This window comes from Bos taurus, chromosome 9 (genome assembly GCF_002263795.3).
Source record: "Bos taurus isolate L1 Dominette 01449 registration number 42190680 breed Hereford chromosome 9, ARS-UCD2.0, whole genome shotgun sequence".
Lineage (NCBI taxonomy): Eukaryota > Metazoa > Chordata > Mammalia > Artiodactyla > Bovidae > Bos > Bos taurus.
In genome coordinates, this window is record NC_037336.1 from 65,136,475 (window position 1) to 65,161,588 (window position 25,114).

Genomic DNA, 25,114 nt, shown 5'->3' on the forward strand with positions numbered 1-25,114 from the left:
AGAAAAGCCTGGCAGGCTACTGTCAACAGGGCTGCAAAAGAGACACAACTGAGCAACTAAGCAACCACCATCACCACTACCAGAAGGTCTGTAACACAAGTTTTAGTGAACTAACGTTCAGACTTAGTTATTCAAAATCCATCTTTTGACAGACAGAAGTAAGTTTTTATTTAGAAGAAGTTCACCTTTACACCTGCCTACTTAAACTTTACCTACAAGAACAATTTCTTGCAGTTAATTAACTAAGCAGAGGTCATTACACAAAGAGAAAATTTTTATTACACTTGTTTTAAAATCATATCCATAAAAAATAAACTATGTAAAATTAACAAGTCCCACCAGAGTGACACTATTAACGCTTTCTTCTAAGAGGTCTGAGTATGAATTCATTAGAATGGAAAGGTAATTTGTGAACATTTTATATGAAAAATGACATAAATCCCCTTGTTAACATTACACAAAGTATTACACTATTCTTAAGAGAAAATAGCAAAATGTATTCTATACCATAAGTGACCAATGAAAATTCCAGAAGAAGCTGTTTTATTACTTTTTTCATGGCATTTCAGAGCCATTGTTAATATAAGAAGCAGTCATTTCCAGTTGCGCAACTTGTGATGAGAATTTACTTTTTAGGATGAAACATCCAAATGAGCAACTTTTCACACCCTCTGAGTGTGGTGTTCATGTCGACATCACGCAGAACAAACATGGCTTATGAGCAGAGGTTAAATGATAGATAAATCATTTCATAAGCCATATACTTAAAACTTGTTCTATTCTTCATGGCTATCAGTGCCTTGGTGCTGTCTTTATCCTTGCTACACCCTGCGTTCTTTCTTTTTCTTTTTACTATGATTCCCAGCGTTTTGATGCCATATGTTTTGCCTTATTCAACCATTTGGAGTACAGGTGTGCCACTGTGTTTTTGATGGAGTGTTGCTATTCCAGAAAGCTCCATCCAAAACACAAGCCCACACATGTAATCCAAACCCGAGGATGAGTCAGCCACGGTGACTCCAGTTCTTAAGAGACGCCTCACATAGCTCCCCAGAATATAGGGCTAGTAACACACTTGATAGTTAAGGCATAATCCTGAACTTGAAAAGGTCTAAATCTTCCTCTATGAATTTTCAAGGAAGAAATTTGGTTTTAAATGCTGGGTGCATTTTACTAGACTTACACTCAGTGCTTTTAGGTTACAAGAGTCTTTCCTTGGTGAATAAAACCCCAAGTTCATGACTTATTACACCTCAAAAATGAGGACATTCCACAATACTGGTCCAAAGATTTTTTTCAATAAGGACAAGAAGCTTAAGAGATTTTCTTGCCACGGAAATACCCTCTCAAGTGCTAGTCAAGACACTATGGATCCTGACAAACACATCACCCAATTCTTATCTCTTTGAAAATGTTTCCATTTCTTTTCACATTAAGAAAACAGCCACTTTCCAAAAGCAGGCAGCAACAAAGAGAACAGCATGGTTTTTTTTGGTGGGGGGGGCGGGTGGGGGTTAATCTGGGTATTATTTTCAAGACACACTTCGGAGAGAGTCTCTGAATGTTCTGTCAGAGGCATGTCTCTGCCAGTGTTTATTTCTCATACTGATGCAGTTCAGAGGTGATTAGTGAAAAAGATGCTGAAAGAAAGGGAATAAACGAGTGGACAGGTGTCATCCTTTCTGCGCTCCGGTTCAGAGCCCACACGGCTGATTCCTTTGTGGCAGATTTGGTACTATGTGGGTGGTTGCCTGACTTCAAATGCTCAGCTGCTCAGGCTCCCTGGTCACTGACAGACTGCCTCCTCCACTTAGGAACTCGCAGATGATGAGTCTCTGACCCTTTAAACAAAAAGCCTGAGCACCATATGGTGATTCTAAAAAGTGCTATCTCAAGATACAAGGTCTTTATGAAGAACATTTGCACACTGCTTCCATGCCTGGGGTCGGTTCCTTCCATTGTTTTTGTTGGTTCAAACCACCTTCCAGTCTGCATCCTTTAATAGAAATACAGCCACAAATGAATAGAAGTTTCAAGCTGGGAGGAATATAAACCATCTAGTCCAAACAGCTTCAAGAATTAAAAAAGATAACATGTGGGAAAACACTTTGTAAACTGAAAAATGTTCCCTAAGAAGAATGTATTTTATTTTGAAGATGGGGGAAACCAATGACAAGAAAATGATGATTTATTTACTATACCTTAGGTTGATCAATAACTGTTTAATTAATTTTAGCATTTTCATACAAAGTTTTAACAACCAAGTTCCTATTTAAAGTTTAAAATTAGACCATGGGTTCCGTGACTTTTCTTTTGAATGTATATTTTGGATGAGAAATTCAGGGCTTTTTCCCATTCAAATAGTCTATCTTACAAGCAATGTGTGAAACTTCAAAGAAGCTGTCATCTTCAGTCAGAACCCTTCTGTAAAGGTGACCATGTATGCTGACCGAATGGAAGGAAGTATGTGTCCATTCCACAGGACAGACAGAAACACTTTGCCGCGGCATGTTCTTTGGTTAAAAATAAATGTATGGTATAAACTGTTGTGTAATATCTTAATACCAGAAGTCTCCTCATACCTTTGTCTAAGGGTATCTGCAATCCAAAAAAGCAGAAAGATGTAGATAGCTGTCCAAAGTGGGACCATTAGATTTCTGAGTCTGACTCCAAGAATCCCAAAATTAACAGAGCCACAGGGAAGCCAGTTCTGGGTCCTGTTTCCACGCAGCATCACACAGGGAGGCATAGGAAAGAGACAGGACTGCCAGACAGGCTCACACCTGGTTGATCTCAGTCCAGGCTGGATGCTAAGGTGGCCAGGAAGCCAAGTGTATCTTTACCTACACAAGTTGGGGCCATCAGTGATGCTCACAGATTTGAAGGAGTTGGGATGAAATAATTGTTGACTTCTGGACACCTCCCAGTATCCACAGCTGTCACAGAATCTGTATGTCTACAGGAAACAGCTAGAGGAGGCTTGGTTAACAGGTGGAATCTAGTGGAGTCATGTCCCTCCTGGGGTCCCATCTTCCTCATCCTCTTATATGACCTGGATGCCTCCTGGCCCTCTCCACAGACCTCAGGATTCCTGGCCCAAGCATGTTCCTGTTCCTCCATTAAAACCTTCTCCCACCTCAGCCACAGTACCTCTCAGCTGCTCATAACGTGTTAAAGAATCAGGATACTGATCTATGAAGCAAGAAGTTAAGAAATGCAGAGAGAAAAAAGGAAAGAAGTGCAGCAGAGCTGACTCTACTCAAAGCTAAACCATTCAATGGGCTTCCCCAGAGGCTCAGCGGTAAAGAATCCACCTGCAATGCAGGAGATCAAGGTTCGATCCCTGAGTGGGGAAGTTCCTCTGGAGAAGGAAATGGCAACCAGTTCCAGTGTTCTTGTCTGGAAAATCCTATGGACAGAGGAGCCTGGCGGGCTGTAGTAAGTAGGGTTACTTGCAAAAGAGTTGGACAAGACTTAGTGACTAAACAACAACAAGCCATTAATTGCCTTCTTATAATTTGATTCATTTTTGCTTCTTCTTAACCATGAAAATCAGCGATATGGAAGGAAATGGGTAAGAAGCTGGAGAGATTTTCAAGTTATTAATGAAAGGTGATGCATAAGACAACCTTGAATAGTGAGATTGAAACCCAGGGCCCTTCAGTGACATCCCAAGCCTGGAAGGTGCCAGATGTCCACCCTCTTGTATTTCAGTAGCAGGACCCCTTTTATTTGTTTTCTTTTACAAAGTGGTGAAGCTGGGGACGGGGATGTGTAATTGTTGCTTATTTCAGTAGCTCAGTCAAAGTTCTTGATGACACCTATCAGCAGATTGACCACCCCCAACTCCCTGATTAGAGAATGCCTCCTAGTCACCAGGCCAGAATCTGGCCAAGACAGGAATCCAATGGCAGAACTGGAAGAGAGTTTATTTCTCAACTCCTCCTGGGAGAATTTCCACTCACCCGGCCTCTTTTGTCTCTTTCATTTCCATGACTGAAGGAAAAGACTGCATTCAATTCCTCCAATATCATATTAGGAAATTTACAACAAATATCCACATTTATAGCTTAAATTTGTTCCTGATTTACCTTGTAAGCTACTAAGAGGAACGAAAACTGGTTATAATATTGAGACTGAATCTCTCATGCCTAGAAAGTGAGTCTCTCTCTCTCAGTATGGTGCTTAGGATAAACATACATTCACATACTGTTTATTATACTTCAAAAATTAAAAAAAAAAGTTTAGTGTGGGGCAAATTTTTCTAGCTGTATTTAGAGAGTGACCTGAGATGTGGGAAAGTTGTCTATTGCTTATGTTATTTTTTTCACCCACTTTTGAACACTTTGAGGCTATATTTCCCCGGAGTTGAGCAGAGATTGCCACCCACCTTGGCTCTTCCTGCCTCTGCCCCGACAGAACCTCTTTGTTGTTTTATCTAATCAGATTCAGAGGCCCTGCTATGGTTGGCTCACTTGGATTTTTCAAGGAGGCTCTATTTCTTATTTCCCAGGCTTCAGAAGAACTAAAAATAACTGGGTGAAAAATCTGAAAGGCAAAGCTGCTCTATCTGCCAGCATTCTAAGGAGACAGGATCCAGCTCAATCAGAAGAGAGTGTATCTCTGCCCTTCTGGATGATTAAAGCAAACTGGCATCTTGTATCAGTTTGGGAGCTAGAGCCCCTGGATTGTCGGATGCTCATAGTTAATAGACTTACATTTTTCTTCTTCATCCATTAACATTATTCCTGTGAACACCTATGCTTCTGTGTAAAAATGAAACTGCCCTTAAATTATGCTTGGTCTTCACTTTCTGTATCTAAAGTAAATAATAATAATAAACTAGTAAATTTGAAAAAGCACCAATGGAAAGTGTTCTGAATGGCACAGTCATCATTTTCCACTTCTGGTCACCTTCTACATTGTAGTTGTAAGCTAATTTTTTTTTTTTTAACCACATGTTGTCCAGTCTCATCCAGAAATCTGAATGGTGTGTGGCCGTAAGACTCATTATAAAGGATTAGCTAATCAAGACAAGCAGACCTCTTTTCAGGAGGCTGTGCTGGCAGAAACATCCACCTCTGGGTTTTCAAACGACGGATTATGCCCGTGAAACATGGGTGAGGGAACATCTGTCATACATGAAAGATAAAGAATATCTGGCTTTGCCTTTTCATGTGTTATTTTTCAGAGCCATAAAAAATTAAGAGACTAAGTCAGGGAAAAAAGTTCAAAAAAGGAGTTTGTGCCATTAACTCTGCTAGGGCATCAGAGGAGATATAGGGTTTCAGTTTTGAACTTACAAATATGTGAAACTAGAGATTATGAAAATAAATATTTAGCCTGATTCCTAGTTGTCTTTTCGTAAAGGTTAACAGTTTCATACTGAACTAAAAGCAAACAAACACTGGTGTATTAAGAACTTTGTTCAAACTGCTTTCTTGGTTGTGTTCACAGTGATAATCTCGCCTGACAAAACTAAGCAATAAAAAAAGTTAGACTCTCCCAGATAACACTGAAGAGTGACACTGTTATTTGAAAGCATTTACATATGACATGGAGATTTTAATAAATAATTCATCTTAAGTGTAACATATACATATCATATAAATGTAAATGAGTTCAACATCATATTTGCAGAATTGTTTTATATTTTAATAGCTGAGCTAAGTCTCCACTCATAAGTCAGAATAATAAAACTGACTTAAATGTGTGGTGGGGGAGTGATGAGTAGGACCCGTCGGCATATGGGAACAGGATCATTTCCAATAACTTTTGAATTTTCCATACTGGATCACAAAAATGGTCAGCAGAGATTCTGTTTTCTATGTGGTTTTTGCAAAACTTTTTCTACATTTTGACTATTTTTAATCTCTGTTCAGGTCAAGAACATCTCTACCCTATTCCCAGTTCTTCTCCAAAGCTTATCAGTCACTGGTGCTCACAAAATATTTGTTGACTAAACAAATGAAAGAATGAATGTGTGAACAGCCTGAGTAGAGTTGATCTTATTTTTGGCATAATAGATTTAAAATGGGAAATAGGAGAAATACAACACTTTTTATTAGTGTTGGTGATAACATTTTCCTTTCCCTCTCACTCGAAATTAATTTTCCAATCTAAAACTTTGCAAGCTAAGAAGTAGAAAATTTAAGCCAGAAGTCTGCAAAATGGAAGTCTTCTGTTATTAGTTAGTCCATGCAGAGGTTTGTTTAAGAGGAAGAAAAGAGGAAGAAAAGATGAATGGATTCAAAAGGAGCAGGAAATCTCTTTGAGGAACTTGGTGTCTGATAAAAAGGGACAAAGAGAATATGGTACCAAAAGGCCACAAGCAACTGTCAAAACACTAGTTTTCAAAAATGAAAATGGTCAACGTCTGCATTATTTTGCCTTCTCCAATACCCCTAGTGCTTATTTTCATTCCCAAAGCTTCTTTTGCTGGAAAAAGCTTTTAAATCATAACCAGTTCGTTCCAACCCTGCTAGGTGCTTGGAGGCAAAAGGCACAAACATTTTTGCACAAACATTTCTGTAGGTCCACCCTTGCTCACAGATGATTAGATGGGGGATATCTTGACAATATCTATGCAGTTCAAGTCATTTTTGAAACAAGATCTTGCACACACAATGTTTTTTTAAAAAATACTTTTCTCCATAACAAGGAAAAGATATAGTTCCCCTTATACATGAAATGAGTTCACATACTCAGTGTCTCTCTCATCTGTATATAAGCACATATTTCTTCTGTCACATATGTACACCCACATAGAGGAAGTCAGTTTTGAGTGAAAAAGTCAGAAAACAAAGCGGAATCCCACCTCAAAGGGCATATGACAAGGACACTCATGTTAAATATCTAGGAAAATAGATCAGACCTACTTTTCTGAATTATTTACCAAGTGCTACCAGAGCCAAGCATATAAGCAACATGATCCTATATCTTAATAATCCTGAGAAATAAGTATTATCATTATTCCCATCTTACTGATAAAATCAAGGGTTTGCAGGACTTCCCTGGCAGTCCAGTGGTTAAGACCTCCCTTTCCAAATGAATTAAAGATTTAAAAATGGTCCACACAAAAGAAAACAAACAAAAAGAATTCTCAAGGAGGTGAAGTAACTTAAAGTGCAAGCCACACAGCACTAAATAGCATAAATGAGTTGGCCTTGTTCTACTGGAAAGCCATTGTTCTTTCCAAAATAGTACAGTGGTTGTTGAACTGTGTTCCATGGGTAGCTGGGCATTTCTGAGTGGATATTGATGGTATAGATATCACCCGGCTCATATATACACATGTTCATACATACACATGTACATACAAGCACACCCTTACAAATATATCTGCTTGACTTCATTTATTTGCCTTTAGTTTTTATCAGGGTGAAAGACAGAAAAAGAAGTTATATGTGGAAAGGATGGTATGGTATCTGATCCCATCGAGACCAGCTCAGTTCAGTTCAGTTCAGTCGCTCAGTCGTATCCTACTCTTTGCGACCCCATGAATTGCAGCATGCCAGGCCTCCCTGTCCATCACCAACTCCCGGAGTTCACCCAAACTCATGTCCATCTAATCCGTGATGCCATCCAGCCATCTCATCCTCTGTCATCCCCTTCTCCTCCTGCCCCCAATCCCTCCCAGCATCAGAGTCTTTTCCAATGAGTCAACTCTTTGCATGAGGTGGCCAAAGTACTGGAGTTTCAGCTTTACCATCAGTCCTTTCAAAGAACACCCAGGACTGATCTCCTTTAGAATGGACTGGTTGGATCTCCTTGCAGTCCAAGGGACTCTCAAGTGTCTTCTCCAACACCACAGTTCAAAAGCATCAATTCTTCGGCGCTCAGCTTTCTTCACAGTCCAACTTTCACATCCATACGTGACCACTGGAAAAACCAAAGCCTTGACTAGACAGACCTTTGTTGGCAAAGTAATGTCTCTGCTTTTTAATATGCTATCTAGGTTGGTCATAACTTTCCTTCTAAGGAGTAAGCATCTTTTAATTTCATGGCTGCAATCACCGACTGCAGTGATTTTGGAGCCCCCAAAAATAAAGTCTGCCACTGTTTCCCATCTATTTCCCATGAAGTGATGGGACCAGATGCCATGATCTTCGTTTTCTGAATGTTGAGCTTTAAGCCAACATTTTCATTCTCCTCTTTCACTTTCATCAAGAGGCTTTTTAGTTCCTCTTCCCTTTCTGCCATAAGGGAGGTGTCATCTGCATATCTGAGGTTATTGATTTTCTCCCAGCAATCTTGATTCCAGCTTGTGCTTCTTCAAGCCCAGCGTTTCTCATGATGTACTCTGCATATAAGTTAAATAAGCAGGTGACAATATACAGCCTTGATGTACTCCTTTTCTTATTTGGAACCAGTCTGTTGTTCCATGTCCAGTTCTAACTGTTGCTTCCTGACCTGTATACAGATTTCTCAAGAGGCAGGTCCAGTGGTCTGGTATTCCCATCTCTTTCAGAATTTTCCACAGTTTATTGTGATCCACACAGTCAAAGGCTTTGGCATAGTCAATAAAGCAGAAATAGATGTTTTTCTGGAACTCTCTTGCTTTTTTCATGATCTAGCGGATGTTGGCAATTTGATTTCTGGTTGCTCTGCCTTTTCTAAAACCAGCTTGAACATCTGGAAGTTCACGGTTCACATACTGCTGAAGCCTGGCTTGGAGAATTTTAAGCATTACTTTACTACCATGTGAGATGAGTGCAATTGTGTGGTAGTTTGAGCATTCTTTGGCATTGCCTTTCTTTGGGATTGGAATGAAAACTGACCTTTTCCAGTCCTGTGGCCACTGCTGAGTTTTCCAAATTTGCTGGCATATTGAGTGCAGCACTTTCACAGCATCATCTTTCAGGATTTGAAATAACTCAACTGGAATTCTGTCACCTCCACTAGCTTTGTTCGTAGTGATGCTTTCTAAGGCCCACTTGACTTCACATTCCAGGATGTCTGGCTCTAGGTGAGTGATCACACCATCGTGATTATCTGGGTCATGAAGATCTTTTTTTTCTACAGTTCTGTGTATTCTTTCCACCTCTTCTTAATATCTTCTGCTTCTGTTAGGTCATACCATTTCTGTCCTTTATCGAGCCTATCTTTGCATGAAATGTTTCCTTGGTATCTCTAATTTTCTTGAAGAGATCTCTAGTCTTTCCCATTCTGTTGTTTTCCTCCATTTCTTTGCATTTGCTGAGGAAGGCTTTCTTATCTCTCCTTGCTATATTTAAAAGGCAATAGCCATAGGCAGATGGAATGGTGTAACTGTGGTTTAGTGGGGAGAAAGATACGTCAGAGACTGGCAGAGAAGACACTTATGCCCCGCTGTGATCGGCACCCAGCACTGTTCTGGTGCCCAGGTTAGGGAGCCTGGCTAGGGCCCTGAAATGGTGTTCTTGGTAAGGACATGGAGGGTTTCCTGGTAGCAGTGGCGGGTGCGTACACAGCACTGCCAGCAGCAATGGGAGGCAAAAGAGAAACAAGGCAAACCCATGGGTAAGCACAAGCACTGGGGGCTTTGGAGAGAGGCTGTGGATCTACACTCACAGATCCACAGTCTCTATATACAGGTGTCTATTACACCTGGAGACTTGGCATTCTGAGGATGGACCTTGAGGCCCTTCTTCAGAATCGAGGGGGCAGTCCCAAAAGGTAGGATTTCTAGGCTCCCTACCTACTTTAGCCAGAGCCTATTTTCAAATGTTTTATAAACTGGAATTCCCTGCAATAGGTCGTTTGAAAGAAATATTCTGTTGATTTAGAAATGTAACTTACTGACTATCTCCAAGTACACCTTAAGTTCAATAATTCAGCATACACCCAAACCTCTTTAGCTTACTTCGTCAATGGCCCCAGCACCTATATATCCATCTGTTCATCCAACTGAGTAGCCTCAAAGACATCAGCAACTTCTTCCTCTACCCCACTCTGTGAGTCAGCAAACCAATACATTTAGCTTCCAGAAAACCTCTCAAATCTCCTTTTCCTCTCTCCTTCTAACTGCCCCTTTCTTTTAAAGCCATTATTATCTCTCACTTGACCATCACAATAGTCTTCTACCTGGCATGCTCATCTCTATCCTTCCTACCAAGCTCAAACAGACAAGAGAACTATTTTTAAAATACAAATATGATCACAACATTCTCATATTTTAAAGTCTTCACTGTGAAAAAAACATGTGGCATGACATATGAGACCCTTCACACTCTACCCTAACCTTCCAACTCAAACATGAGCACTATTGATGTAAACGCGGTCCTTTAGTCGCAAGAATTACGGCTGATAAAACAGGAAAGGTATTTATGACAGGATATATTGAGGAGTTTACAAAAATTTTGGGTGGAGGAACCAGACTCGTAAAAGGCAGAAAGAAAGGGAGGCAAAGCAGAAAAACTACAGCCCAAAGCAGACTACACAGCCAAGGGAGTCGAGGCTGCCCTTCTTGCCACCGTAAAACAGTGGTCCTGTGCTTTGAGCCACCACTGCAGCTCTCTCTGGACACTGGGTGTGGCACTGGCTCCACAGCCACTGCCTCTGGAAACCGCAGCCCCAAGGATGCTGTTGACACTAGAAAGATTCTCCACGCAGTGTGTTTTTCTGCTTCTCTTGCTCCATCCGGCTGGCAGAGCCGAAGTCAGATATCCATTCCCTGCCAAGAAAAGGGGCAAGTAGGAAAGGAAGCAAAAACAAGAGGCATACTTTTCAGCATCACATGGAGAGGCTGGCTATAAAAAGTAGAATCAGATGCTGGCAACAAAAAATCAATATATGCTTAATACATACATTGTATCAAGTATAATGTATGCTTCCACTACCTGGGCTATGGAATCTTCTTCAAAGGAGACATGTTCCCTTTTGACTCCTTAAAAATTCTGTTGTCAATATTTGAAAAGATGGTTCCCTGTTTCTAATAAGGGCGCATCTATCGGCCCCTGGTCTGATGTTACCTCCTCTGTAAAGTGCTGGCTGGTGCCTTCAGGCAGAGCTGGTGCATCTTTTGTTTGTGGTCATCACACTTAATTGGAGCACTTCTTACAGGATATTGTCATTCTGATGTCATTTTATAATTCAATGTCCCATCTCAACAGAGAGTTCCTCTTGGCAAGGACTATATCTTCTTGTCTGTGCCCTCAGAGCCAGGCATTGTGCCTGAGACAAAATAATGTTTTCCATAAAGTCTGTTGAGTAATTTTTGTGGTTCCCCTAGGGAGAATGTGTTGGAGACTCTGGGTGATCCCTACAAGACACTGGCCTCAACTGCCTATAGTAGGGGAACCATCTTCTTCTTGCCCAGAAACTGACAGTTTCTGGAACTTTACAAGACAACTGCAAGCTGGAAGACACTCCTGGCATGAACATTGCCCACCAGCCTTATAACCAGAACCTCTCAACTGGGTTCTCAGTTCTAACATTCATTACAGTGTGGTCTTTGGCATAATACTAAGGTCACAGCTGTACCAGAGCTTATGTGCAGTTGTTTTATTGCCTAAACTTGTTATAATCTGGGTAGTATAGAAACTGAAAAGTTTTCCATTATTTCATAGATGAAGGTTAAAGCAATTTCAAAAGTAATCAACTCCTGTTGGGTAGAATTCATATGTGTTATTGTTTAGTCACTCAGTTAGTTGTCTCTGACTCTTTGCAGCCCCATGAACTAAAGCCCACCTAGCTCCTCTGTCCATGGGATTTCCCAGACAAGCATACTGGAGTGGGTTGCCATTTCCTTCTCCAGGGGGTCTTCCCCGCCCAGGGATCAAACCTGCATCTCCTGCATTGACAGGCAGATTCTTTACCATTGTGCCACCTGGGAAGCTCTGAACTCATACATACTAAAATTTATAGTCTTCCCTGTGTTATGAAGACAGTAAAGAACTGATTTTCTCTACCTAGATTTCAGATCACAAGTGAGATAAAATTCTTTAAACTCTTTAATGCTGCACAATATATCAGCATAACAATATAGAATTTGATAAATTTCAGCATATAGTATAGCTAGTAAATTTCTAAGGGCAGTAAACGTCATAGTATTAACTTTTTTGATGAATTACATAAATAGAAGATAATATATTCTTTATACCATTAATATTGTCTGAAAGTAACATAAAAATTTGTGAATAATGTTCATTGGTTCCAGGAATGAGATATACTACTTGTTATCCACTTAGATGCTGGCCTAAAAGTAACATGATTCTTCAACAAATGTCAGCTATCAGCTGGATGCCTCCCTGAGGCACAGAGAACTATTATTGTTCTTCAGGCATTTGAGAGATAGTGGTAAAAAAAACACGGTAATTATTACACTAACATGCATCAAGCCTGCAAAAAGGAAATCAAACTGAAATAGCTACCTGGAGAAAGAACTGAGTACTATACACTGTCACTGAAATGGGACAATTGTGTAAAGAATAAATACACACAAATTCAGGGGGAAATTGTTCTCTTGTTATAAGACTCAGTGAGATATTGTTTTTACACATACGGGAACTTATTTTTTCATTTCACAACTTACAGCCTTTTTTCATCAGTGTGTTCTGGAAGCTTTGCACTCCAGCAGCCTTCAGAAGTGCATTTTGATAGAATTTCTGGATCTTGGTTTCTTTTTTTATTTATTTATTTACAACTGCATCAGGTCTTGGTTGTGGCATGTGGTCTTCTCCCTAGCTTTGGTGTGCAGTCCAGAGCACGTGAGCTCCACAGCCGTGGCACGTGGGCTCTCTAGTTGCGATCCAGAGCACGTGAGCTCCACAGCTGTGGCACGTGGGCTCTCTAGTTGCGATCCAGAGCACGTGAGCTCCACAGCTGCCACATGGGCTCACAGCTGCCACATAGGCTCTCTAGTTGCGGCCCAGGGGCTCAGTAGTTGCAGCCACACAGGTTAGTTGCCTCTCAGCATGTGAAATCTTAGTTCCCAGAACAGGGATTAAATCCATGTCCCCTGCATTGGAAGGTGGTTTCTTAACCACTGGACCACCAGGGAAGTCCCTTGACAGTGGTTTTTGAGAAACTTTTTATTCCAAATGGTCTTGCTTGGGTTCTATCATAATATATTGGGCCAGTGTAGGTATGAGACGTATTCTTATGAAACTATTAACATGTATTGTTTGTCCTTCCTTACTTCGTCTCTAAATTCATTCTCTTCCTTATCCTGGGTCCATGACTTTGGTTCAGTACACCAAGAAATCAAACAATATGTGAGTCTCCAGCCTTAGAAGAAATATTTAGATTCACCATGACCTAGATAAAGAAACAACAATGGAAGAAAGAAGTTTTCTTACAAATCTCAACCAGCACGTCCACCATTCCTAGGTTAATATTTATTTTGGTATTAGAGAATTATTACTTTGGACCCCTTTTACAACATGAAATCCTTATTACAAACATACAATAACTTTATTTTCATTTAAACTATAAATATCCTTAAAAGTTTACTGATTGTTCAGCTTCTGTGGACTTTTTGAAATCTAAAACTCTCACATTAGGTCCTGCCCAAGGAAGAGGCATAAACATGGAAAATGCAACCATATTTACAATAACTTAGAAAATTAACACCTTGATGGCTTTTTTGATTAAAAATATACTTTAAATAGAAATTAGAGAACATTTATTTTATCTCTGATAATTTATTTCTTTACCTTAAATCTCAATCAAAACATTAAAAAAATGTAAAAAGAGTAAAGTATACTTGCACATTTCATATTTTCTTGGTACTTTCCCTCTTTTTTCAAACTTAAAAAAGACTACACTTCTAATAAAGATAATTAGAAGAATAAAGTACCAAGGAAATTAATCAAATTTGCCATCCAGCCCAGATAATTTTCATGCATGGCCTATGCATTTTTTTAATGAGGCTAAATGTATATAGTTAATGACATTCAAATTAAAATTTGATATTTGAAATAATGTTATATTCTGAGATTTCAATCTTTAAACAGTAGAGAACTTTTCAAAATTCAAAAAGAAATGAAAAAGAAAATTACCTTTTGTTCTTGAAGAGTTGCCAGAACTGAAAATGTAAAACAAATTTAGCTTAGCAGTATATTCTGGTTGTATTGTCCAAACTTTAAAATACTGTTGATCTCAGACAAAAATATATAATTCTCTTCTAATGTCAGATGCTACCTTCTTGGTAGCCTGCCCATAATGGGTATCCACTTCATTTCCAAGCCTGCCCTGCCAGACCTGCCTCCCATCCCTGTGATGACCCAGGCTCTGACTCTGCTGTGTTGGGCAGGGAGTCCTCAGACCAACCAGCTTAATCCTCCATGAGGGCAGACATCTTGGCCATTTGTCTGCCATGTTCCCAGATGCCTGGGTTCAAACAAACTATATTTGTGATGGTGACATTTTACAAGGTCTATACAGGGTTAAAAACATGGCTGGGAGAGATCTCCCCCTTAGTAAACTGATAACCTCTTCTTAGATTTACACAAAAGGTTTGTTTTTGTTAATATGTGACTTAATTTCTTCATTTCTTGCAGTGTTCATATTACATATCTTGAAATAAAAAAACAATTTCAACTAAAATAAACTCAAATGTATTTCCTTTCAAAACAGTATCAAGAAATCAGAAACAACTTCGAAACTGTCAGAATCTCATGAGCTTTACTTTTTTTGTTTTTTAAGAAAAATAAAACATTAACACCTCTCTTCCCTGTGGGAAAAAAAGGGAGGAGAGCATAAATGCTGCATCTTTATCTATATATTAGAATTTTGCTTCTCAGAGTAAATAAACAGCCTAAATGTGTTTACAGCCAGCCCCGTACATATGAACCTTCAAGTTGCAAACTTTCAAAGATGTGAAAATGCCCTTGTATGCCAGTTGTTGTACTTGGAAAGTACTACTGTACTTTCCAAGGTTCTGTACTGTTAGATTAAAAATGTTTTCTTTATTTTGTGTGTTTATTTTTATATATAATTTGTGTGAATAGTGTTACAAACCTATTATAGTACGAATACTATACAGCTGATTGTGCTAGTTGGGTAACTAGGCTAACTTTGTTGGACTTATGAACAAATTAGGCTTATGAATGTGGTCTTGAAACAATTCATTTGTATGTAAGGGACTTACTGAATTTTTATAAGAGGAAGGAAATAAAACTGCTGAAGCTATTTTAACTTGTTACATTAACTTATGAGGAAAATATGGTTTAAAAAAAAAAACACAAAAAACAGCAACACTTATTCAGACTTCTCAAAGACATCAGCACCAGGTATTTTATTCCAAGAGCTTCCCTGGTGGCTCAGCGGTAAAGAATTCACCTGCAGTGCAGGAGATGCAGGAGATACAGGTTCAATTCCTGAGTCAGGAAGATCCCCTGGAGGAGAGCATGGCAACCCATTCCATCATTCTTGTTTGGAGAATCCAAAGGACAGAGGAGCCTGGTGGGCTATAGCCCATGGGGTTGCAAAGAGTCAGACATGACTAAAGTGACTGAGAATGCATACACCTTATTCCAAAGGTCATCACCAATTGTAATTCTCACTCTAAGGACTCTGAGGAACCCTATTATGGAGCAATAAGCAATTGGTTGAGACTTTTAAATTTACTTCAAGCCTTTTAAAATGAACAGTGGTGTAAGATGGTGGAGTAGAAGGACGTGAGCTCATATTCTTCTGGGAGAACTCCAAAACTACAAGTTGCTGCTGAATAGCTGTCGACAGGAGAATGTTGGATCCCACCAAAAATAGATACCCCATGTCCAAGGGCAAAGGAGAAGCCCCAGTAAGATGGTAGAAGGGGTAAAATCACGTTTAGAATCAAATCCCATACCTTCCAGAGACTTGATGGGCTCAAACAAAACTTGTATGCACCAGGACCCAGAGACCCCAGAGAGACTGAGCCAGAACTGTGCCTGAGTGTCTTCTGCAGATGTACAGGTCAGCAGTGGCCTGCCACAGGGGCAGGGGCTCTGGGTGCAGCAGACTTGGGTATGGCATAAGCTTTCTTGGAGGAGGTCACCATTAACTCCACCATAGAGCCGCCAGAACTTACACAGGACTGCAGAAACAGACTCTTGGAGGGCACAAACAAAAGCCTGTGCACACGAGGACCCAGGAAAAGGAACAGTGACCCCACAAGAGATTGACCAAGACTTGCCCACGAGTGTCCAGGAGTCTCCAGTGGAGGCGTGGGTCAGCAGTGGCCTGCTGGAGGTTTGGGGGCACTGAGTGCAGCAGTGTCTGCATGGGGCCTTTTGAAGGAAATTGCCATTATCTTCATTACGTCCACCACAGTTTGGCCTCAGGTCAAACAGAGAGAATAGAGCTTCACCAATCAACAGAAAATTGGATTAAAGATTTACTGAGCATAGCCCTGCCCAACAGAACAAGACCCAGTTTCCCCCTCAGTCAGTTTCTCCCATCAGGAAGCTTCCATAAGCCTCTTATCCATCAGAGGGCAGACAGAATGAAAACCACAATCACAGAAAACTAACCAAACTTTTCACATGGACCACAGCCTTGTCCAACTCAATGAAACTATGAGCCATACTGTGTAGGGTCAGCCAAGATGGACAGGTCATGGTGGAGAGTTCTGACACAATGTGGTCCACTGGAGAAGGGAATGGCAAACCACTTCAGTATTCTTGCCTTGAGAACCCCATGAATAGCATGAAAAGGCAAAAAAATAGGACACTGAAAGATGAACTCCCCACGTTGGTAGGTGCCCAATATGCTACTGGAGATCTGTGGAGAAATAACTCCAGAAAGAATGAAGAGATGGACCCAAAGTGAAAACAACATCCAGGTAAGGATATGACTGGTGATGGAAGTAAAGTCTGATGCTGTAAAGAGCAGTATGGCATAGGAACCTGGAATTTTAGGTTCATGAATCAAGGCAAATTGGAAGTGGTCAAACAGGAGATGGCAAGCGTGAACGTCGACATTCTAGGAATCAGCAAACTAAAATGGACGGGAATGGGTGAATTTAACTCAGATGACCATATATCTACTACTGTGGGCAAGAATCCTTTAGAAGAAATGGAGTAGCCATCATAGTAAACAAAAGAGTCTGAAATGTTGTACTTGGATGCAATCTCAAAAATGACAGAATGATTTCTGTTCATTTCCAAGGCAAATCACTCAGTATCACAATAATTCAAGTCTATGCCTCAACCAGTAATGCTGAAGAAGCTAAAGTTGAATGGTTCTATGAAGACCTACAAGACCTTCTAGAACTAACACCCCCAAAATGTCCTTTTCATTATGGGAGACTGGAATGCAAAAGTAGGAAGTCAAGAGATACCTGGAGTAACAGATTAACTTGGCCATGGAGTACAACACGAAGCAGGGTAAAGGCTAACAGAGTTTTGCCAAGAGAACACACTGGTCATAGCAAACACCCTCTTCCAACAACACAAGAGAAGACTCTACATATGGACATCACCAGATGGTCAACACCGAAATCAGATTGATTATATTCTTTGCAGCCAAAGATGGAGAAGTTCTACACAGTCAGCAAAATCAAGACCGGGAGCTGACTGTAGCTTAGACCATGAACTCCTTACTGCCAAATTCAGACTCAAATTGAAGAAAGTAGGAAAAACCACTACAACATTCAGGTATGACCTAAATCAAATCCTTTACAATTATACAGTGGAAGTGACAAACAGATTCAAGGGATTAGATCTGATAGACAGAGTGCCTGAAGAACTATGAATGGAGTTTCTGACATTGTACAGTAGGCAGTAATCAAGACCATTCCCAAGAAAAAGAAATGCAAAAAGGCAAAATAGTTGTCTGAGGAGGCCTTAAAAGTAGCTGAGAAAAGAAGAGAAGAGAAAGTCAAAGGAGAAAAGCAAATACATATCCATTTGAATGCAGAGTTCCAAGAATAACAAGGAGAGATAAGAAAGCCTTCCTCAGTGATTAATGCAAAGAAAGAGAGGAATATAGTACAATGGGAAAGACTAGAGATCTCGTCAAGAAAATTAGAGACACCAAGGGAACATTTCATGCAAAGATGGGCACAGTAAAGGACAGAAAAGGTATGGACTAACAGAAGCAGAAGACATTACAAAGAGGTGGCAAGAATACACAGAAGAACTATACAAAAATGCTATTCATGACCCAGATAACCATGATGGTGTGATCACTCACCTAGAGCCAGATATCCTGGAATGTGAAGTCAAGTGGGCCTTAGGAAGCATAACTACAAACAAAGCTAGTGGAGGTGATGAAGTTCCAGTTGAGCTATTTCAAATCCTAAAAGATGAAGCTATGAAAGTGCTGCACTCAATATGCCAGCAAATTTGGAATACTCAGCAGTGGCCACAGGACTGGAAAAGGTCAGTTTTCATTCCAATCCCAAAGAAAGGCAATGCCAAAGAATGCTCAAACTACCAACAATTGCACTTATCTCACATGCCAGCAAAGTAATGCTCAAAATTCTCCAAGACAGGCTTCAACAGTATGTCAATTGTGAACTTCCAGATGTTCAAGCTAGTTTTAGAAAAGGCAGAAGAATCAGAGATCAAATTGCCAACATCCGTTGCTCGTCGGAAAAGCAAGAGTTCCAGAAAAACATCTATTTCTGCTTTATTGACTGTGCCAAAGCCTTTGACTGTGTGGATCACAACAAACTGTGGAAAATTCTTTAAGACATAGGAATACCAGACCACTTGACCTGCCTCCTGAGAAATCTGTATGCAGGTCAAGAAGCAACAATTAGAACTGGACATGGAACAACAGACTGGTTCCAATTCGGGAAGGAGTACGTCAAGGCTGCATACTGTCATCCTGCTTATTTAGCTTATATGCAAAGTACATTATGAGAAATGCTGGGCTGGATGAAGCACAAGCTGGAATCAAGATTGCCAGGAGAAATATCAATAACCTCAGATATGCAGATGACACTACCCTTATGGCAGAAAGCGAAGAAGAACTAAAGAGCTTCTTGATGAAATTAAAGAGGAGAGTGGAAAAAGTTGGCTTAAAGCTCAACATTCAGAAAACTAAGATCATGGCATCCGGTCCCATCACTTTATGGCATAATAGATGGGGAAACAATGGAAACAGTGACCGACTTTATTTTTTTGGGCTCCAAAATCACTGCAGATGATGGCTGCAGCCATGAAATTAAAAGTTGCTTGCTCCTTGGAAGCAAAGTTATGACCAACCTAGCAGCAAAGTTAAAAGCAGAGATGTTACTTTGCCAACAAGGGCCCATGTAGTCAAAGCTATGGTTTTTCAAGTAGTCATATATGGATGTGAGAGTTGGACTATAAAGAAAGTTGAGCACCGAAGAACTGATGCTTTTGAACTGTGGTGTTGGAGAAGACTCTTGAGAGTCCCTTGGACTGTAAAGAGATACAACCAGTCCACCCTAAAGGAAACCAGTCCTGAATATTCATTGGAAGGACTGATGCTGAAGCTGAAATTCCAATATTTTGGCCGCCTGATGAGGAGAAATGACTCACTGGAAAAGATCCTGATGTTGGGAAAGATTGAAGGTGGGAGGAGAAGGGGACGACAGAGGATGAGATGGTTTGATGGCCTCACTGACACGATGGATATGAGTTTGGGTAAGCTCTGGGAGTTGGTGATGGAAGGGAAGCCTGGCATGCTGCGGCCCATGGGGTCACAAAGCGTCAGACATGACTAAGCGACTGAACTAAACTTCTGAATTAAGACACAAAATGAAAGAATTTTCCCATTGATGTGATATTTATCTAGATTAAAGGAAGCAATTTATTCACCCTTTGCCCAGACCCTGGGAGGGTACAGAACATGTGGGATGACTCTGAGTAATTGTTGAGCTGATAGAAGAGATTCTACAGTTCTCACAGCTCTCATTGTTCTGGACATTTGGTTTTCATTGCTATCCCTGAAATTAGAGAAAGTAATAATGGATTACCACATTTATAGTGTAACTGTAATTATTCCTGATAGAGATAATGTGCTTTCCCATGCTCAGGCCAAAGGATAATCTTTCTATTATTGTACTATTCTTTCCAGTACTATACTTTCTAGTACACAAGAATGGGCCAGGGGGTCGGGGAGGGGCAGCATTACTTCCATAGAAATGACAGTCATTTTAGAAAAGTTTTAAGCTATAACTTAATTAATTAGATAATAGAATGGAACCAAGAGGCAATCAATCCAATAGTTTTAACAAGCTACTGAACACTTGTTTGTGCAAAACATTGGTATGATGCAAAATTTATTAACAGAATACCTATTCTTAACGAATTTACTATCTGGAAGGGAAATAAAAGATGCTTACTTCTTGGAAGGAAAGCTATGACAAATCTAGACAGTGTATTGAAAAGCAGAGACATCACTTCTGTTGACAAAGGTCTGTATAGTCAAAGCTATGTTTTTCCTGGTAGTCATGTACAGATGAGAGAGTTAGTCCATAAAGAAGACTGAACCCTAAAGAATCGAAGCTTTTGAACTGTGGTGACGGAGAAGACTCTTGAGAGTCCCTTGGACAGCAAAGAGATCAAACCAGTCAATATTAAAGGAAATCAATCTTCAATATTCATTAGAAGGACTGATGCTGAAGTTGAAGATCCAATACTTTGGCCACCTGAGGTGAAGAGCCAAGTCACTGGAAAAGATGCTGATGATGGGAAAGACTGAAGGCAAAAGGTGAAGGGGCCTAAGATGGTTAGATAGTATCACCAACTCAGTTCAGTTCAGTTGCTCAGTTGTGTCTGACTGTCTGCAACCCCATGAATCACAGCACGCCAGGCCTACCTGTCCATCACCAACTCCCGGAATTCAACCAAACTCATGTCCATCGAGTCAGTGATGCCCTCCAGCCATCTCATCCTCTGTCATCCCCTTCTCCTCCTGCCCCCAATCCCTCCCAGCATCAGAGTCTTTTCCAATGAGTCAACTCTTCTCATGAGGTGGCCAAAGTATTGGACTTTCAGCTTTAGCATCAGTCCTTTCAAAGAACACCCAGGACTGATCTCCTTCAGAATGGACTGGTTGGATCTCCTTGCAGTCCAAGGGACTCTCAAGAGTCTTCTCCAACACCACAGTTCAAAAGCATCAATTCTTCGGCGCTCAGCTTTCTTCACAGTCCAACTCTCACATCCATACATGACCACAGGAAAAACCATAGCCTTGACTAGACGGATCTTTGTTGGCAAAGTAATGTCTCTGATTTTGAATATGCTATCTAGGTTGGTCATAACTTTCCTTCCAAGGAGTAAGCATCTTTTAATTTCATGGCTGCAGTCACCATCTGCAGTGACTTTGGAGCCCCCTAAAATAAAGTCTGCCACTGTTTCCACTGTTTCCCATCTATTTCCACTGTTTCCCATCTATTTGCCATGAAGTGATGGGACCAGATGCCATGATCTTTATTTTCTGAATGTTGAGCTTTAAGCCAACTTTTTCACTCTCCTCTTTCACTTTCATCAAGAGGCTTTTAGTTCCTCTTCACTTTCTGCTATAAGGGTGGTGTCATCTGCATATCTGAGGTTATTGATATTTCTCCTGGCAATCTTGATTCCAGCTTGTGCTTCTTCCAGCCCAGCGTTTCTCATGATGTACTCTGCATATAAGTTAAATAAGCAGGGTGACAATATACAGCCTTGACATACTCCTTTTTCTATTCGGAACCAGTCTGTTGTTCCATGTCCAGTTCTAACTTTGCTTCCTGAGCTGCATATAGGTTTCTCAAGAAGCAGGTCAAGTGGTCTGGTATTCCCATCTCTTTCAGAATTTTCCACAGTTTATTGTGATCCACATAGTCAAAGACTTTGGCATAATCAGTAAAGCAGAAATAGATGTTTTTCTGGAACTCTCTTGCTTTTTCCATGATCCAGCGGATGTTGGCAATTTGACCTCTCGTTCCTCTGACTTTTCTAAAACCAGCTTGAACATCTGGAAGTTTTACCATCTCAGTGGACATGAATTTTGAACAAACTTGAAGAGATAATGGAGGACAGAGGAGCGTGGCATGCTACCGTCCATGGAGTGACAAAGAGTCGAAGATGACTTAGTGACTGAACAACAAGGAGAAAGAGCAAGTATTCAATAAGTAAATAAATATTTTAAAACATACTATTTCTACTAGAAATACAAGCAAAGAAAAAACATTGTTTCCAACTTGAAGTATCAGAAGGTCACTGAAGGCTTGGATGTGAGCATGAAATAAAGTTGAATTAGATGTTCTTTTCCTTATTATGAAATTTTCCCAAAGTTAAATGGATTCTTTTAATAAGGCAGTGGTGTCATAGAACTAATGCTACTCTCAATATCCTTGATTACTGAATATGGAATAATGCAGATGGTAGATTATTCAGGATTTGTCTACCTTTGAGTTTCACCATGAGAACCAATTCATTGCTCATAAAAGCTCCTGCAGAGAGCAAACAAGTGAGGGGATGGAGTTGAAATTCATTTTGGAACTTGTTAGAGGCACTGGTGAAAGGCCTGGTGGAACAATCTTTTTATATGTTTTTTTCTGTCACAGAAAACTTGTTTTCCATCAATGAGATTTATTTGGTGACTAGAAAGTGCTTCAGGTGTTTTGACTTTCAGGATAAAGGAGTTCTTCAAAGAAGGACTTGAAGAAAAAAATCAAAATTTTCCCCCACTTAAAAATTTTTTTTCCCATTTCATATCAAATATTAAGTTATAGTTTTCCTCTTAAGATTTATTACGTAACCAAAACCAAAAAAAACTAGATTAAATTTTTTAAACTAACAGAACACATCAGTATTCACACAAGTAGCAGAATCTATGTTCATGTTAAAATTCAGTTCAGTTCAGTCACTCAGTCAAGTCTAACTCTCTGTGACCTCATGCACTGAGGTACGCCAGGCCTCCCTGTCCATCACCAACTCCTGGAGTTTACTCAAACTCATGCCCATTGAGTTGGTGATGCCATCCAACCATCTCATCCTCTGTCATCCCCTTCTCCTCCCGCCTTCAATCTTTCCCAGCATCAGGATCTTTTCCAATGGATCAGCTCTTTGCATCAGGTGGCCAAAGTATTGGCATTTCAGCTTCAACATCAGTCCTTCCAATGAATATTCAGGACTGATTTCCTTTAGGATGGACTAGTTGGATCTCCTTGCAGTCCAAGGGACTCTCAAGAGTCTTCTCCAACACCACAGTTCAAAAGCATCAATTCTTCAGTGCTCAGCTTTCTTTATAGTCCAACTCTCATATCCATACATGACTACTGTAGAAACCATAGCCTTGACTAGATGGACCTTTGTTGGCAAAGTAATGTCTCTGCTTTTTAATATGCTATCTAGGTTGGTCATAACTTTTCTTTCAAGGAGTAGGCGTCTTTTAATTTCATGGCTGCAGTCACAATCTGCAGTGATTTTGGAGCCCAAAAACTAGTCTGTCACTGTTTCCACTGTTTCTCCATCTATTTGTCATCAAGTGATGGGATTGGATGCCACGATCTTCGTTTTCTGAATGTTGAGCTTTAAGCCAGCTTTTTCACTCTCCTCTTTCACTTTCATCATGAGGCTCTTTAGTTCTTCTTCACTTTCTGTCATAAGGGTGGTGTCATCTGCATATCTGAGGTTATTGACACTTCTCCCGGCAATCTTGACTCCAGCTTGTGCTTCATCCAGCCCATCATTTCTCATGATGTACTCTGAATATAAGTTAAATAAGCAGGGTGACAATATACAGCCTTGACATACTTCTTTTCCTATTTGGAACCAGTCTGTTGTTCCACGTCCAGTTCTAACTGTTGCTTCCTGACCTGCATACAGATTTCTCAAGAGGCAGATCAGGTGGTCTGGTATTCCCATCTCTTTCAGAATTTTCCACATTTTATTGTGATCCACACAGTCAAAGGCATTGGCATAGTCAATAAAGCAGAAATAGATGTTTTTCTGGAACTCTCTTGTTTTTTTGATTATCCAGCAGATGTTGGCAATTTGATCTCTGTTTCCTCTGCCTTTTCTAAAACCAGCTTGAACATCTGAAAGTTCACAGTTCATGTATTGTTGAAGCCTGGCTTGGAGAGTTTTGAGCATTACTTTGCTAGCATCTGAGATGAGTGCAATTGTGCCATAGTTAGAGCATTCTTTGGCATTGCCTTTCTTTGGGATTGGAATGAAAACAGACCTTTTCCAATCCTGTGGCCACTGGTGAGTTTTTCAAATTTGTTGGCATATTGAGTGTAGCACTTTCTCACCTCCACTTACTTTGTTTGTAGTGATGCTTCCTAAGGCCCACTTGACTTCACATTCCACGATGTCTGGCTCTAGGTGAGTGATCACACCACAGTGATCATCTTGGTCATGAAGACCTTTTTTGTACAGTTCTTCTATGTACTCTTACCACCTCTTCCTAATATCTTCTGCTTCTGTTAGGTCCATACCATTTCTGTCCTTTATCAAGCCCATCTTTGCATGAAATGTTCCCTTGGTATCTCTAATTTTCTTGAAGAGATCTCTAGTCTTTCCCATTCTTTGTTTCCCTATATTTCTTTGCACTGATCACTGAGGAAGGCTTTCTTATCTCTCCTTGCTATTCTTTGGAACTCTGAATGTTAAATGAAGAACTCTAAATTTAATAAAGAATCAAGCAAATATGAACAACAAAAAAATCTTAAAAAAAACTTTTTTAAATAGAAAGAATTGCTTTAAATCAATTACTTTTATCAAGAAAGGAGCATGAATTAAAATAATAAAATCTGTGAAAACTTCTGATGTTCCAGATTCTAGTCTGCTTCCCTGAAACACCACACACCAATAATCATTGAATGCAAATGAATGATTTCAGGTAGAAGCAGTATGGAGGTTTCCAGAATTGAACCACTGGAAGACGACTGATGAAACCCAGTAAGATAGAACTGACTCAAAAAAGAGGACAGAAATGAGGGAAGGAACAATTACATGGACATCACTGAAGTCTAAATTCTGGCTATTAAAACTCTAATCCATAAAAATTTATTACTCTGTGAGTCACAGACTTCTGTTTTTATTACTTATTAGGCTTTTTAATAGTTGCTAGGCCTCTGGGACTCCAAAAGACAAAGAAAAATATCTTTTATACACTATATTGGAAAACCAGAAGCAATACTGTATGCTTAGTCGCTCAGTCATGTCCAACTCTTTGTGACCCCATGGACTGTAGCCTGCTAGGCTCCTCTGCCCACAGGGATTTTCCAGGCAAGAAT

At 40.0% G+C, this 25,114-nt stretch overlaps 1 long non-coding RNA gene across 2 annotated transcripts in view; it reads right to left on the reverse strand.

Annotated features, from left to right (window-relative positions):
• Positions 1-253: 253 nt before the first annotated feature.
• The window catches only part of LOC101907581 (uncharacterized), a 34,076-nt gene continuing 9,215 nt past the window's right edge, over positions 254-25,114 (reverse strand). The window contains exons 2-4 of one of the 2 annotated variants that reach the window (XR_009495835.1): positions 13,983-14,008; positions 13,121-13,239; positions 254-10,654 (exon numbers count right to left, since the gene is read on the reverse strand). This is a non-coding gene — a long non-coding RNA (uncharacterized lncRNA). Of the gene's footprint in view, positions 10,655-12,514; positions 13,240-13,982; positions 14,009-25,114 lie in introns of both variants that reach the window. The other variant, XR_808848.4, reaches the window with a different exon arrangement.